The sequence below is a fragment of the Rhodnius prolixus genome, unplaced genomic scaffold, assembly GCF_049639745.1.
Source record: "Rhodnius prolixus isolate KJV_2025 unplaced genomic scaffold, Rpr scaffold_10, whole genome shotgun sequence".
In the NCBI taxonomy this organism is placed as follows: Eukaryota; Metazoa; Arthropoda; class Insecta; order Hemiptera; family Reduviidae; genus Rhodnius; species Rhodnius prolixus.
In genome coordinates this window covers 28344255-28360298 of record NW_027411615.1, presented here as the reverse complement: position 1 = coordinate 28360298, position 16044 = coordinate 28344255, and positions in this window count along the sequence as shown.

Below are 16044 nucleotides of genomic sequence, written 5' to 3'. Positions count from 1 at the left end.
CATTTCAATGGAAAAATTATTTCTTTATAGCCCATAGATTTCAAAAGATTTTGCACAGCGTAATGGTGGATTAGAATTAGATTGTAAGTTAAGGTAGAAGTTTCTGTAAAAGATTTGAGCAATTTATGTAATAAAAGAAATTTTTTGGTTTAAGTAAATAGTTTGATTGAAGACATAGAAAGAAGCGTTAACTATGAAGCGAGGAATTTCGACTGAATGGTCCGGGATTCTTTGGAGGGTTGACCGTTCGATTGGATCTCACAGTTCTGTCGGATAGACCCAGTTCATTCACTTACCTAAATATCTCTTTATTGTCCAAAGGGAGTCATTTGATTTGTTATCTTGGAAGTTATTTTATGTTGTTGAATTCTATTATCTTGAAAATGTAAAGCCAACGACTAATTGAATTTAGAACAATCTATTTAGCAATCATTTATATTTGAATGGATGATTTAATTAAATCTCTAGCAATAGGCAGCGCGGCCATTTTCTATAATCTTGAAGGCATTACTTAGGCTATCTTTCCCTCTGCGGTTGATTAATAATAATTTTGATTTGGTTATAGGACTGAGTAGTAGAAGCCCTCTAGTTTGTACATACTAGAAGCTGATGTAAACACCGTTGTTTCATCCAAAACTGGAAATGGACAAAACTGGGGACGGCATTTGAGATCTTTTTTTCATGGTCGTGATCCCTCCATTTTAGATGGATAAATAGCCATTCTGGCAACTGTGAGACGATGGTCATATCTTGCTACTCAGCGAGTAGTCTTCGTAGTAAACATGTATTATGCAAGTGGATGATATAATCGCTTCTACATTGACAACGGACTGTATAGGCATAGATTGTGTTCGATCGTCGATTATGAAGACACATTGGCCAGCAACTAGTGCACGTTTTTCTACGACGTTTGAGAACAATCCATTCGGACATGGAAGTGTGATGTGTGTGTGATCGTCTATGGTTTCTGCGCTCCTTGAAGCTAACAAAAGAAAAACACTTACCGCTGCTTAATAATACTTTCCCTGAAGAGCCAGTAGCGTATTCACATACAACACACGGCCGTATCCATGACACAGCCACAGTTTTTTTAAATTTTTTCCTTCCATTTTTTTTTATCTTTCCTAAAAAAAAACAGGCAAAAATTAGCAACTGTTCATCGTTTAAAACTCACAATATCAGCTTTCGTTAAAAAAAAGCTAACAATCATTTTTATTTCTATGAATTACAACGGAGCTTTCTCCGTTTTTTGTTTTTCTTTCTCAATATGAAAGTACAAAGTGGCCCTTCTCGTCCTACAAATAAATCCACAATATACAGGGCGATAGCAAAACAGGATATTCCTTACACATTAGTGGATTTATGTTTCATTGGCAAAAAATAGAAAACTTTTTAAGTAAACAATATGAATTTCTATTTTTCCAATAATAGCAAGTCTGTGGTTTTGTTTGTCGGCAAAAAAAAAATAAAAAGATAAAGTGAGGGATCAGGCTTTACTGCTAACTTTTCAAAAATCAAATTGGTTCGAAAGCAGATTAAATATCATCATTCGGCTGACGAATGACTATTACAGAACCAAGTTATTACGGAAAAGCGATAGATTTTTTTTAACTTTTTCTCAACTCTTAACACTAGAAAAGTTGAGAACATGATATTATTCAAAAATTTGGAATTTGGCAGGAGGTTCAAATTTAAGATTTCACATAGACATTTTGATAATTGGTCCTTAGTCTTTTGACTCCATATTAATTTTCTATGACCCTAAATTATTTATAAATGAACTTTTATCGATAAATTTATTCTCTACAATCAGTTAAAACTCCCACAATTTAGACATGATTGAAGATTTCCAGTATAGAAGTCTGCGGTGTCCAACTAAATTCTTTTAGTTTCCTTTACCAAATTTGTTCTCAAAATATGATTATGCTGTCCTTTGATCAACTTTTTGTACGATAATGTCGTCCCAAAAAAGGTAACCATGCCAGTCCACACTTACACTTCTAATAACCAAATGTAATTTGGATAGCAATTCTGCGGATAAGTTGATTATATTCGTTGTGGCATGCATGTGTTCAACTTGTTTTCTTCCTTGATTCGGACTTCCATTCATCATCAGAATTTAATTCAACTGTAATTTAAGAGCATGAACTCACACACACACCTCACTTTGCCGGCCGAATGAGGAGCCCTAACTTACGCATGCGCCTTATGAAATGCGTTGAATAAAAGGGAACCGCCACATTTTAAGATTAAATATGAAATTTCTGGGTAAAATGATTTCCTATTATTTTGCTTATTTATTTATCTTTCATTTTGAACAAACACTATGGACCTACCTAATTACATTTGCTTATTTATTGTTTTCAAATTAATTTTGTTGGACTTTGACTGAAAATCAAACTCTGAATATAATCCAGACTTCAAAACTGTTTGTGAACATAACAAAATGCCTGAAGCGAAATTTTAAAACTACCTAAAACTTTCTCTTTAGTTAAATTTTGATTCCTAAATAACAGAAACCGGTATTTATATTTAACAAAAGTTTTTGCACAGTATTTACAATTAAATAATCATTTGTTATTAAATATTAATATTACAATAATTAATAATTATAATTAATAATACAGATAATTTAATATCACTAATTTATCTTCAACAAGTTTAAATTTAATCTATTCTGTGTAATATTTTCCAAATTTGCTTTTCCAAATCTCGATCATACAACTAAATGAAAATAGAAAATTATGTACTTTTGTACCCAAATAGTTTCACTTCAATTCTACATACGTAAGCGGAATAAGCTAGCTCTGTATTGAATTGGATTTATCGAATAAGATAAGACTGTAAACTATTGGAAACTAGAAGTAAATTTGAATCTACTCTACTCAGAAATAGGAAACACAGAATGTATTATTCTTACGAGGGACGTTTGAAAAGTCCGTGCAAAGTCAGAGAGATAGCACCACTGGCGCGTATCTCTTGGAAGAATACACTCCAAGTTTCAGCCATATCGGTCTTTCTTTGTGTTTGGCATTCGTTTGAATCGAGGATGTCGAGTGATTTTCAAAAAATGGACGAAAAAGAATTTCGTGTGTTGATTAAACACTACTTTATGAAAGGCAAAACGCCTCAGGAGACTAAAGAGAAGCTTGATAAACATTATGGTGACTCTGCACCTTCGATTAGAACAGTTTATAAGTGGTTTCAAAATTTTCAGAGTGGCCATGTGGCCATATAATCAGCTGAAGTGGCAGCTGTTCCAGAAGAATCCGCAGGATTTTAAGCGTCGTTTCGTCACTGTGGATGAAACATGGATACATCACTACACTCCTGAGACCAAAGAACAATCTAAACAATGGGTTACCAAGGGGGAATCTGCGCCAAAAAAGGCGAAGACCGTTTCTTCGGCCGGAAAGATTATGGCGACTGTCTTTTGGGATTCGCAAGGAATAATCCTCATCGACTATCTGGAAAAGGGTAAAACTATTACAGGTGCATATTATTCATCGTTATTGGACCGTTTGAAAACCGAGCTGCAAGAAAAACGCCCACGATTGGCCCACAAAAAAGTCATTTTCCATCACGACAACGCACCAGCTCACACCTCAGCAGTTGTGGTCGCAAAATTAATGGAAATAGGGTTTCAACTCGTTTCACATCCCCCCTATTCTCCAGACTTGGCTCCCTCAGACTACTATTTGTTCCCCAATATGAAGAAATGGCTGGCGGGAAAAAGATTTTATTCAAACGAGGAGGTGATTGCAGAAACGAATGGCTATTTTTCAGACTTGGACAAATCCTATTATTCGGAAGGGATCAACAAACTAGAGCAGCGTTGGACGAAGTGTATAAGCCTAAAAGGAGACTATGTTGAAAAATAAAAAAGGTTTACCCCCAAAAATTAAGTAGTTTTTATTTTTGCACGGACTTTTCAAACGACCCTCGTATTTTTAATTATTAATTATTTGTGCCCAGTTTCTTCAGACGAAAAAGGAGATTTGATTTGTTGTGCATTGATTAAAAAAAAAAAAAAACAAAAAAAAAAAAAAAAAAAAAAAAAAAAAAAAACTTAAGGCACATTTAAAGTAAAACCGGCCAAATGACTTATTGTAAATTTCGCCCCCAAAATAGAAGATTGAATTGCCCAGTTTATTGTTCCCTCTTACTAAAGGAAATGCACAAAGAGCCTTCCAATTTGACTGCTTCGTGAGCTGACTTAATGTCAAATAACTAATATGGATTCGAAAATAGAACACACGGACCTTGTGCCATGGAATATTTGCCATAAGAATGTTACCTACTATCTCTCTTACTCTTTCCCCTCAACCCCTTTATAACTCGGATTATTTTGAGTCCAAATTTTGAATTCTAGAAATGAGATAATTTTTTTTAATTAAAAGGCTGATCTCTGAACTAGAGCATGCCCTAAAAAGGATTCGATTTTCGGTTTATTTCAATCAATTCTTTAATCAAAAGAGTAAACGATTTATAATAAAATGGCAGCGCACTGTATAAACCAGATGGAAGACAGAATATGGCCAATTTCAGACTTTATTTTTTATTATTCAATGATTTATTTATATTAATGATTTAAGGCGCGTCAATATCTGAGGTTATTGGAGTTTTTTTCTGGGCCTTGTCAGCCTCCGGACAGTGTTCTCTCGTAATAGACAACACTGTCCACCGTTGTAAGAAGCTCCTAAAAAGAGAAAAGTGTAAGGGCTAGCAGCTGGATTCAAACCCGTGATCTCCCGCGTGAGAATCAAGTACGCTAACCACTAAGCTAATCCCTTCTCTATTATTTATTATTATTTGCCGAGCTAAAGGCTCAACTGTGAAATATGTTCCCACAGCCCTGAAGATGAGCTAGTCCCCAGGTTTGAGAGCTTGGAAAAATAAAAAAATAAAAAATGACGGAAATTGGTAAAATATTCTTACACTTATATTGAGATGTCTGCTTAAATCTAACTGAATCTAATTTAAAGCTATCTCATTCAAAGATAATTTTCTAAAAAAAATGAAGCTCCTAGCGCAAGCTGGCCAAGAATCTCTCTTGCAATCTCTCTCTCTTGAACTGAAGACCACAAAACATTATGGCCGACACAGTTAAAGGCGACCAATCAAAATGACGAAAGTGTTACAATAAACAGATTTTTAAAATTTGTTCTTTGTCAAATGAAGGTTTTATAATTGGTTTTTAGCAGAAAATGTTTTATTAAGAAGCCCTCAGAATGGGGGTTCAAGAATTAATTTATGCTCATTTGTCCTGCTTCAACGGCAATATGTAAAGCAACATCCTGAAATACGTTTCAGGTACACCATTTTATTCTTAATATAAATATATAAATTACAATATAATTACTGCATGATTCGGGACAAAATATGTTGTATATAATCTTCTACAATAAAACAAGTAAGCGAGCAACGTTTTATCGAACACATATTATTGCGTTGTTTTAAAACACATAAAAAAGTAAAGAAGGGATTTTCCTTTCCAACTTCTACAAAATAATGACGTAACAGAGGAAAAAAAGATACCCAAGTACACGCAAGTAATTCTTTACCCTGAAGCTAGATAGATAGATAGATTCTACCGGGGGAATTGGCTATTCAGCCTACGCCACCGCGACACCCCAAGGATCTATTGTGGCACCCCCCTAGTTGGAGACCCTCCTCCTATCCTGAACCGAACTGTGGAATTGGGGGGGGGCTCCCAGGTGGTCAATCAGAGCACCTGCCATCAGAGCACCCTCTCGAGTTCTGCTTGCCTTAAAAGCCTTAATAGGTCCGAGAGAGGGCCCTGGCTGAGGCTTGTTGGCACCAGCTTCTCTTTGCCAAAGAGGCGGTACCTTAGCCAGACCAGCCCCTCGCATACCCTGAAGCTAAGGCGATAAAGATCACCAGTTCCCCATATTCTTTGCCAGCAATTTCATTCTTAGATTTTGGCACATTATCCAACTCTTCATATCCATGGTTAATGGACTAGTTGGTAGCTTTTATATTTTGCTACCTTTTAACGAACGGCAATAACAGGCTAATATTTGATAAAATATAGATTAAATTAAATAATTCTGTGGAATGCTTATTATTCTGGAAAATTAATTTTTTTTTTTCAAAAAAAAGAAAATGATTTGCAAATTGAAAACCAATAATAAATGAATTAATTTTACGGAAGTTTACAGTGAAGTACCGACTTCCAGACAGTGTTTTCTCGTTACAGATAAACACTGTCCATCATCAATCGGACAGTTAGCTGAAAGAAGCTCTTAGGAAATAGTTATTTATTTAACAAGTGTGGAAAGTAGTACTTTTCCTCACGCGAGGCAGGGTTTGCACGCACGAGCAAGCGAAGCGAGGCGAGTGCAAGTGCAAATTGCCGAGTGTGAGGAAAATACTTAACACTCGAGTTAAATATTATATTTTTTCTGCAACCATTAGATTTATTAACTAAAAAAATTAAAAGTTTCATTTTTACAGTCTACAAAAAGTAATTTATTTATTATAAACATTTATTGTTATATTACAATTATTTACATTACTTACGTATTTACATTACTTATTACATTTTCTGCTGTTTCTTTTATTGATGGAGGAGTGTTTTCTAAACAGGAATCACTAGAATCCATTTTAAACTTCTATAAGGTAACACCATAACCTTTTTAACTGTTATAATTAAAAATATCTAATTATTTATTAAAGTATTATTTTTATTTCTATATTCCTTTCAATTTTTATTTTATTGTTTAATGTTCGTTTTTTAATTATTTAGTTACGTTAAATAAGCTTATTAAAGTTTTACAGAAAATATTTATGTTGTAAAATAAAAGAATAAAAATAACAAAATGGGGGAAAACACAAATAACTAAGACACATAAAACATAATAATAATTTCCTAAATACTCATAAGGGTTTGAATAAACACAAATTAACCTAAATATAGTTTATTCACATAATTCATAAGACATAACATTCATAAGGCATAACTTCCATAAAGAGTGACCAAACTCAACTCTACTCCACTAAGGAATGTCTCCAACTACCTGCTACCTCTAGCTAGCCCTAACGGTCAGCCCTTCTCTTACACCCTCAACAGGGTTGCCAAATATCCAACATTCCAATACAAATTTACTACAACTCGGCCAATCCTGACCCGTGATCGCCCTCGATCACACGAGTGATAAATTACAATTTAATAAAAAGTTCCAACTAATCCTACGAATAAACATAACTCACTTAAATATACTAATACAATCTAATACATAAAAAAATTAAGTTAAACAATTAATAATCAATGCACAATAAGAAGTTAACACTATATTACATAAATGACTAAATGAAACAACCTAAAAACTATTACAATCATAATTAACAAAACAATATAAATCAATATCATAAAATAACAAATATAACTAAAATTTAAGCGTTGAGCTTTTATACTATTCATTCAAATAAAATCTACTACATCTTAACACAGGAATTACTAAGGAAGGTCTTATCCTTCCAGACCCAGAAATTCCATCAAAAGGAATCTGGGTTACCTGATATACCCCTAAACAGGTACCTAGCATGGAGCAAAACATTGTCCACCACATTTCTTTCTTACCTAAGATTGGATTGTAGGCATTACATTTAATACAACTATCAATATAATCTTTAATTTTGTCTTGTAATTTTGCGAACCCAAAAGACCTTAAAATTAACTCAGCACCTTTATTAACACCTAAATGGCCAATATAATCATGACACTTACTAACAATTTGGCTCTCTATTTTTCCGGGAACTACAAATAAAATTTTCCCCTTTTCCCTTCTAAACACCAACCCCTTACATAATTCAAATCCTTTAAGCACTTTATCCTCTAAATATCCATGAATTTCACCAATTCCCTTATCACTGTTCTGAGATTCCCTAATCACTTTAATATCTACTTTGAAATCAACCACGGGTTCACTAGGTTTCTCGGTAGGTATACATTCACTAATAATCTTTGGGACAGACTTTACATCATTCATATTAAGCTCAGGGTTTACAATCGGAAAAGGTTTTTGTTCAACTGCACTGTGGTCACTTAATATTAACTCAGAACCATCTTTAAGGGCTACCTCATGTAATACATCGTCTTCACTTACACGATCTTCCATTATCAAAGATATTGCTGAACCGGGCAAGGCTACTACTTCTCCACTAGAAGTAGCGCCTTCTATGACAATGTCGGCTGTGGATGGAGGTACAGCGGAATTCTCAACTACCAGCGAAACTAAAGATGGTGTGCTCTGCTTCTGACGTTGGCAATCCCTTTGAAGGTGTCCCATTTTGCCGCACTCAAAACAGCTTCCCTTCTCACGTCTGGGTTTCGGACATTCAGCCACTAAATGCCCCTCTTCATAACAATTAAAACATTTCCTGGATGCTACTTTGGAATCAATTTTATTTAATCGTAAGCAATTTTCCTTAACACTGTCTTCGTTAGAAAATTCCTCAACAAGTGCTTCCTTCAATGCACTATAACTGGTTAACCCGCGTTCACCGTAAACAAAAAGTTTTGCAAGTCCTTTCAATGATATTTTTGCAAACACCAGTTTTTCTAATTCTTGCCACTTCATAACTTGTGCCAATTCTTCAAAATCAGTTAACCACAAGTTAACGGTGTAGTTATCTTCGCCAGTAAATGGCCTCAGACTTTCTTCTATGTCCCTAGAGGAAAACTGACATGGTCGACATTGCTGAACGTATTTTGAACTTGTAGAATTTCCACTTACTTCCTCAAAGTATTCATCTTCTTCTTCGTCTAGTTGTTCTTCATTTGTTGCCTCAAATAATAAACTAATATCATTTAGGAACTTACACAACTCAGACGCCACATCCTGTCTACAGCTTAACTGAATACCTAATAGGTTTGCGACACTTTTTAATTCCCACAATGAAAATGTGTCTTTCAATTCCTCCACTTTATTCACTAAGTCCACATCATTTAACTTGAAACCTTCAAATTCCTTTATTTTCTTTCTACTCAGACGCCCTTCATTCAGTCCAAAAATAATTTCATAAAATCTTTTAACTTTCTCTACCGGTGCACACAAAATTGCGGATTCAATCCTCTTAATGTTGCCAAGCTGCATTTTGGTTTCTCACAAATAGCTACTCTTTAACTGTTCTTTCACTATTATTCACCGCACTTTACCAGTTCTTTACCCCACACCTGAAGTTGTAAAATAAAAGAATAAAAATAACAAAATGGGGGAAAACACAAATAACTAAGACACATAAAACATAATAATAATTTCCTAAATACTCATAAGGGTTTGAATAAACACAAATTAACCTAAATATAGTTTATTCACATAATTCATAAGACATAACATTCATAAGGCATAACTTCCATAAAGAGTGACCAAACTCAACTCTACTCCACTCAGGAATGTCTCCAACTACCTGCTACCTCTAGCTAGCCCTAACGGTCAGCCCTTCTCTTACACCCTCAACAGGGTTGCCAAATATCCAACATTCCAATACAAATTTACTACAATGTTAATAACAAAACTTCTCATATCAAGGAAGCACAATAAAGTTTTTCCACTCACTAGTGAGGAAAGTGACACTAATGGGAATTTTTCCCCACTAGTGTGGGAAGTTGGGCATTACACAGCTGATTTTAATTGAGTAATGAGAACTTCCCTACATGGTTGCAGAAAAAGAATATCTAAGTGCCTGCAACTGGATTCGAAACCGTTATCTCCCCATTGGAATCCAATACGCTAACCTCATAGCTAATCCCTTCCATACGTTAGTGAAGTTATTTACAATATTAAGTGACAATTTTTTTTTTTCTTCCCCAAACCTCGAATACTCCTGAACTATACAAAATTTTTGGTAACTGAAAGTTGAATTTATCTATTTAAATCCATAAAATTCAGTATTTGTACTGAATTTTCCAACGAAAATGGAATAGAATGGATTTATTTAAAATATTTACAATTAATTATATCATAAAACAATCATCAGTCAATAAAATTATCTTTTTGCGGACCCAGCCACACTTTTTAATATGAAATTTGTGACAATCCTTCAACTTATAATTTTCTCTTTTAGGACAAAAACTTAGATTACAAATAACTAAAAATAAAAAAAAAAAGAGACGACTATTTCAACGTAGTAGAAGACGTTTATAAGAAGCTGAAAATGAAGCCTGAAGAAGTGGCAGCAAGTTAGGCAGTAGATCGGCAGAAGTTGCCTAATCTAAAATGGGTTATCTGCCCGGGTGGATATCAGTGGCTGCCAAAAACATCTACTTCACCCCATTCGTCTCCTGCTAACCCGTTCTCCTGTTCTTTACACATTACTACCCCTTCACTATAACCTCCCTCCGCTTTAGACTGTGTAGTCCGACCAATGCCAAATAGATAACTACTTATCACTTTTTAATGTCTCACACACAAGGTGCAGACAAAACAGCCTACATCACCTACCGTTTTTAACCACTGCTGCCTATATACTTAGGGTTACTTATTGAATTTTTATTTTTTCCGCATGAAAAGTTAGTAAACAAATCCAAAAAAAAAGGCGCTTATTTTTTTAAGAGGTTCCCCATACTGAGAAATCGCCTCGCCCAAAATTTTGTTAGTATTTTTTTTTTTTTTTTTTTTGGCGCATCAACAGCTGAGGTTATTAGCGCTCGGAGCTTTTTTCAGTGCACTGCCGGCCTCCGGACAGTGTTCTCTCGTTACAGACAACACTGTCCATCACCGGACAGTGAGCTGTAAGAAGCTCCTAGGAAGAGAAAATCTAAGGGTTAGCAGCTGGATTCGAACCCGGGACCTCCGCGTGGGAATCGAGTACGCTAACCACATAGTTAATCCCTCCCCTTTTTTGTTAGTTAATACTAATTTGTTAGTTAATAATAATTTATTATTATTTTACACAATTCCTTATCTTGTGCACCTTCAATAGATCAGGCCTGAACCATTTTCAACCATGAACGCTTGCAATCTGGATTCAGTTAGCGCTACACAGGATGAACCAGTAACTAAGGTCCATAGGCCTACTGTGTACAGTACATCTAAAGTGGAGTTCAATGACGTATTGACCAACTTCATATTCTCCACTGTTCTTGAGTGACGTCACTTTATTTTTATTTTTTCTAAAATCATTACTTTTTTGCAATTACTCAGAAAGTTTTAGTCCGAATTCGATTCTGATGAAACGGTTAGAAAGACAGATAAATTTCCTAAAAATTGACACCATTTCAAAGCATAAGTCATTCTCCAAACAGCCTCAATCTTCCTCTGAATACTGGAAAAATAAAAGTAATCGAAATTTAAAAAAAAAAACTCAATAGGCCCTTATGTGATCATTATCTAGACCTAGGTGCTGGCACTTTTTATAAAAGTTTTCTTGCCTAATGGGCTTTCAAACGGTATATCATTTTCGAGGATTCCTTTTATCTTTGTATGAGAAATTACGTTTGTTTTGCAAGAAAACGTGTTCACAAGCACTCAACAATGTTAATCAAGTTGTTTAATTCATTGAAAACTGTTTTAGATGGACCAGTAGTCAATTTTAAGAATACGTCATTGAACTCCATTTCAGATGTACTACACACAGTAGGCCTATAGACAATAGTTACTGGTTCACCCTATATATTCACGCAATTAAAATTTGCTGCATTACTCTGCCCGCGTAGAACACTGAGCAAAGAGCCTACTCCAAGACAATGAAAGCAAAAACAATGTTCTTGTTATTTACTTTTAGCAACTTAGAATTAGAAAATAGTGTTTCTCTAATATTATCTTTGTTAGAAGACGGGCTAATAGCAGTACCTACGTGACTAGATCTCCAAACATTCATCATTTTAATAGCCTACACTCTCTCTCCAGGTTCCGATAGTTAGATCGTAGGATTAGTTAATATCTCGCTATAAAATTAATTTGTCATTGATCTTAATCTCATTCCTTGAAGTATCTACTTCAATTGAGATAATGAAAGCTGTCTTAAATACTGCAAACAACGCATTGAATTATGTGGCTTAATTTAATGCGCCAGAATATTAAAAGACATTTTCTTTTTACAATGAAAATTAGGTGCGATAATTCCCTTTCCTAACTAGTCATTACAGAAGGGGATGAAATCCTATTATAAGGTATTAAGGGAAGATTGGTAATAAGTAATGAAAGAGACCACCTCTGTGCCTATGGAATAAGTACGAGCTGGTAATAAGGAAAAGCTGGGTGAAAATGAGAAGGGTCGGAGCCATTTCCTTTTTTTTTTTTATTTTGTACTCTGAAGGTGGATGAAGCTCTAAAGATACTAATAAAGATAGCAGGTTCACTTGTATTCCGTAAATGGGTTAGGAAATCGTAACAGACAGAATGGAGAGTTCTTACAATTCACTTCCTCACAGAGAAACAAAGGATGAACATTCAAATCCGATCAAAAGAGAAAAGAAATTTCTTTCAATATAGTTTTTGATTCGAAGATTCTTTAGTTTAAAATGCTAATTATATTTGAAATTAGTAATTCCCACTTTAAGTTTATTCATTTGTATGATTTTTTTTAGAAGCAAATATTACATTATCTTCACTCATTTAACAGCAAACCAAAAATGTGACAGACAATGCAGTTAAACATTTGGGTAGACGCCATCATCTAGCGTCTAGCCCAGTGGTTGCTAACCTGTGGTCCGCAAGAACTAAAATATGGTCCGCAAAACACTTAACATTTTCAAAATAATGATATATTTATTTAACATGCGACGCGGTGAATGGGACATCGAGCGAGCTTAGAGCGCCTAAAAACCAGTCCAAGAGTCGACTAAAAGCAAATGATGATTGTGCGCGTCGCTTTGAGTAATCTCATCAATCCCAGGATAACCCATCTTGTTAAGAAAATGCAAGCTCAAAAAGCACAGTTATTGAAAACATAATCACAATGTTAATTTAAGTTTATTTTTAAAATCTAAAAGTAGTTTACTGTGACATTGAACCTTGTGGTCCCTGCTAACAACAAAAATATTAAAATGGTCCCTGGTCATAAAAAGGTTGGGAACCACTGGTCTAGCCAATAGCGAGATTAGAATAAATTAATTCTAGTTCCAGGGTAACTTTTTTTTTTACAAAACCAAAATAAAAAATTTAGACGAAACTATTAAGTTTTTGATATTTTATTATTATTCTAGTCAGTGTTGTAATAATTATTTAAAATAATAGGAATAAGATCTGGCATCTTTCCATTGAAAACATATTCTCAGTTGGTTCACGCTAAGAAGAACAGATAAATCGCCTTGCAATATGCTAACTAAACTAAACTATCACCGTATTCTGGAGCAATAACTACGATCCAATGTTATCATTTTTTGGTATAATCTAGACGCGAAAGGCGATTAAATACAGTTGATTAGGCTCACAACTTACCAGGGGTCAATAGACACTTTTGATGGTAAATAACGATTTATTATTAAAAAAAATTTATGAAACAAGCATGTAACATTTCGAAAAACTTGAGTATTTTCTTCCTTGCCTAAGAGTAAGTATTAGATTAGGTTAGTTTTTTCGTGGGGGATCGGCTGGAAATAGCTAGCCATTGTGATCTACTAGGGCACCCACAAGTGAGTGGAGAGAACTTCTGCTCCAGTCGGATTGATCAGAATTAGGAGTCTCTGGTGGCTGGGTTTCTGGGTATAAAGCATGTTAAGTTATTCTTCTCCAAAGAGCCGAACTCCAAGCTATTCCATCATCCCCTTCGCGCTGTTACTCATTGTACCAGGAATGGCCAGGAACTCAGAAGAGAAAGAGCTACTTATTTCGGTAAAACAATTCTCGATTAGAATCAATTCCACTCAAACTGAGTAGACGAATATTGAGGAATTGATTTGTCAGGCAGGCCGCCCTATTCTGTAGTTATTTATCTCTCGATGAGCATAGCAGTTTAACCATGGCTGTGGATTGTTTTTTGAACATTTTTGAACAGATTTCCGTTCAGAACAGCTATTCTTTTGGGTACAGCAGTTTCTTGTCATAATCCTAACCATCCCTGACTCCTTTTTGGATGTATTTATGGTGGATGCAGTCCTCTGCGTTATCCGTCCAATTTATAATCTTAAAATTTAAGTGTAGCTAAAATAAACTTTGTCGATTCATCCAAAATGAAGAAAGATTGTTGCTAATTTCATTTATAATTTTTTATTTAAACTTTTGCCAAGCTTTCGACTCACTAATAGGGTATGGAAATTTTTCTTTTACAGAAACAAATTGCTATGTACATTGATTTGATATAAAAAATTGTTTTCAAAAATTATTTATTTATTATATAGTTATTTATAATAAATAATTTATTAAAAATATTTTCGTATATCATAGACATAATCCCTCTGTCGTTGACAAAAAAATTATAACTGAAATAGACAAAAATCTTACCTTTTTATTGATTAATGATATCAGTGGTCGAAAAACGATGAACAACACTCAACAATTCTTCAATAAGAGGATTAATAAATTGAAGGAAGAAGAAGTTATATGAAAGATTCCTACCATATTATTGTTTTCAAGAACTAAAAGTTCGATTACAATAAATAAATAATTACAATAGCGTGTTATGATGTAATGACTGTGATGGAATTTTAATTTAGTATAGAATTAAGATTATTTAAGCATTAATTTATCGTTAATGAAGTTGGAAATTACAAAATTGGCTTTTGTAAATCCTAGAGTATGATTTATTATCCTTCCACCGCACTTTGGCACAATCCCAAAGGATATAATTAATTAAATTATCATAATTAGGTGGTAATATGCTTATAAGTAAATATCTAATTTCCCTATGATTATTTCAATGTAAATATCTTTGATATTCATATATTTTATATATACACGTATATTTTAATCCACTCCCCTATCTCAGCAGCGTGCGTTAGGAATAGTTCCAAACGATACCCAACCATTGTCTGCTTAAATCCAAGAGATTTTTCGAATTAAAACTGTCAGCCACACTCTCAGTGTAGGGTAATAAATTAAAGTGACTCAACCGGAGTATATATGGTCAAGAACAGGATCTAAAAATACTCGTCGCATGGAAAGCAGAGAGCGTAGAAATGAACAAGAGCAAAAATTCAAATATGACGAACTATCTGACAAATGTTTACCGATCTGGAATATTAATATCGTTTATATTTTGGATTGGGTCAAATATATATATGTATACAAAGTTTTATACCTCAGTGGACACAAATTAGAATCTTGTTCAATTGGGCATTACTGATTAGGTTATTGAGGCATCAGCTACGTTTGGTCTTCTTACGTTGTTCTCGTATAAAAAGAAATGTCTTTATATTACTATTCACAACATTATCATTATATGTAGGAGAAACATTTATTAGAATATTGAACATCAAATTATTTAGGAGAAATGGTGCCTATTTTTCAGGCTGGCTTTATATGTTCAACTACCAAATTAGGGGCATCCTTCGAATTCAATTCATTCAGTATTTTAACTTATGATGGTCATCGTTGGATTCATTTTATTCAAGCTCTTCAAATGATTTGCTTTTTGACGTGAATACGTCTTTAAATTTGCTATCATATGGAGGCAATCCAAACCTAATGATAACAAAATCAGGGGATAGAGTTTGGCATTATAGTTTCGAATCTATCGTCTACATCCAAAATTAAATTTGACCACTGGATAGCTAAAGGATCAAAGAATTCATTACGATGAGCGAGGACTGTGACGCATCGCGCGCGGTGAAGGAGGAAGCGCCGCCATTTTGAGATCATTTTGCTGCGTATCGAGATTAGCAATTTGTATAACTTTTGACTCGGAGAAGCTACGATGTTCGTTTAAGTTTTAATCGTCAGCTGTCGTCACAATCTATCGATTGTATATAAAACATTAGTGTAAAATAGTGACAGTGAATATAATAAGGTGTTAGAAAAAAAAAATAATCAAAAATATATAATGTCGGCCTATAAGCGTGGAAAAGCCAAAACTAAATACAGAGGTGGTATATGGTTGGAAAGGGCTTCTCAAGAACAATCGAATGGTAATAATAAAACA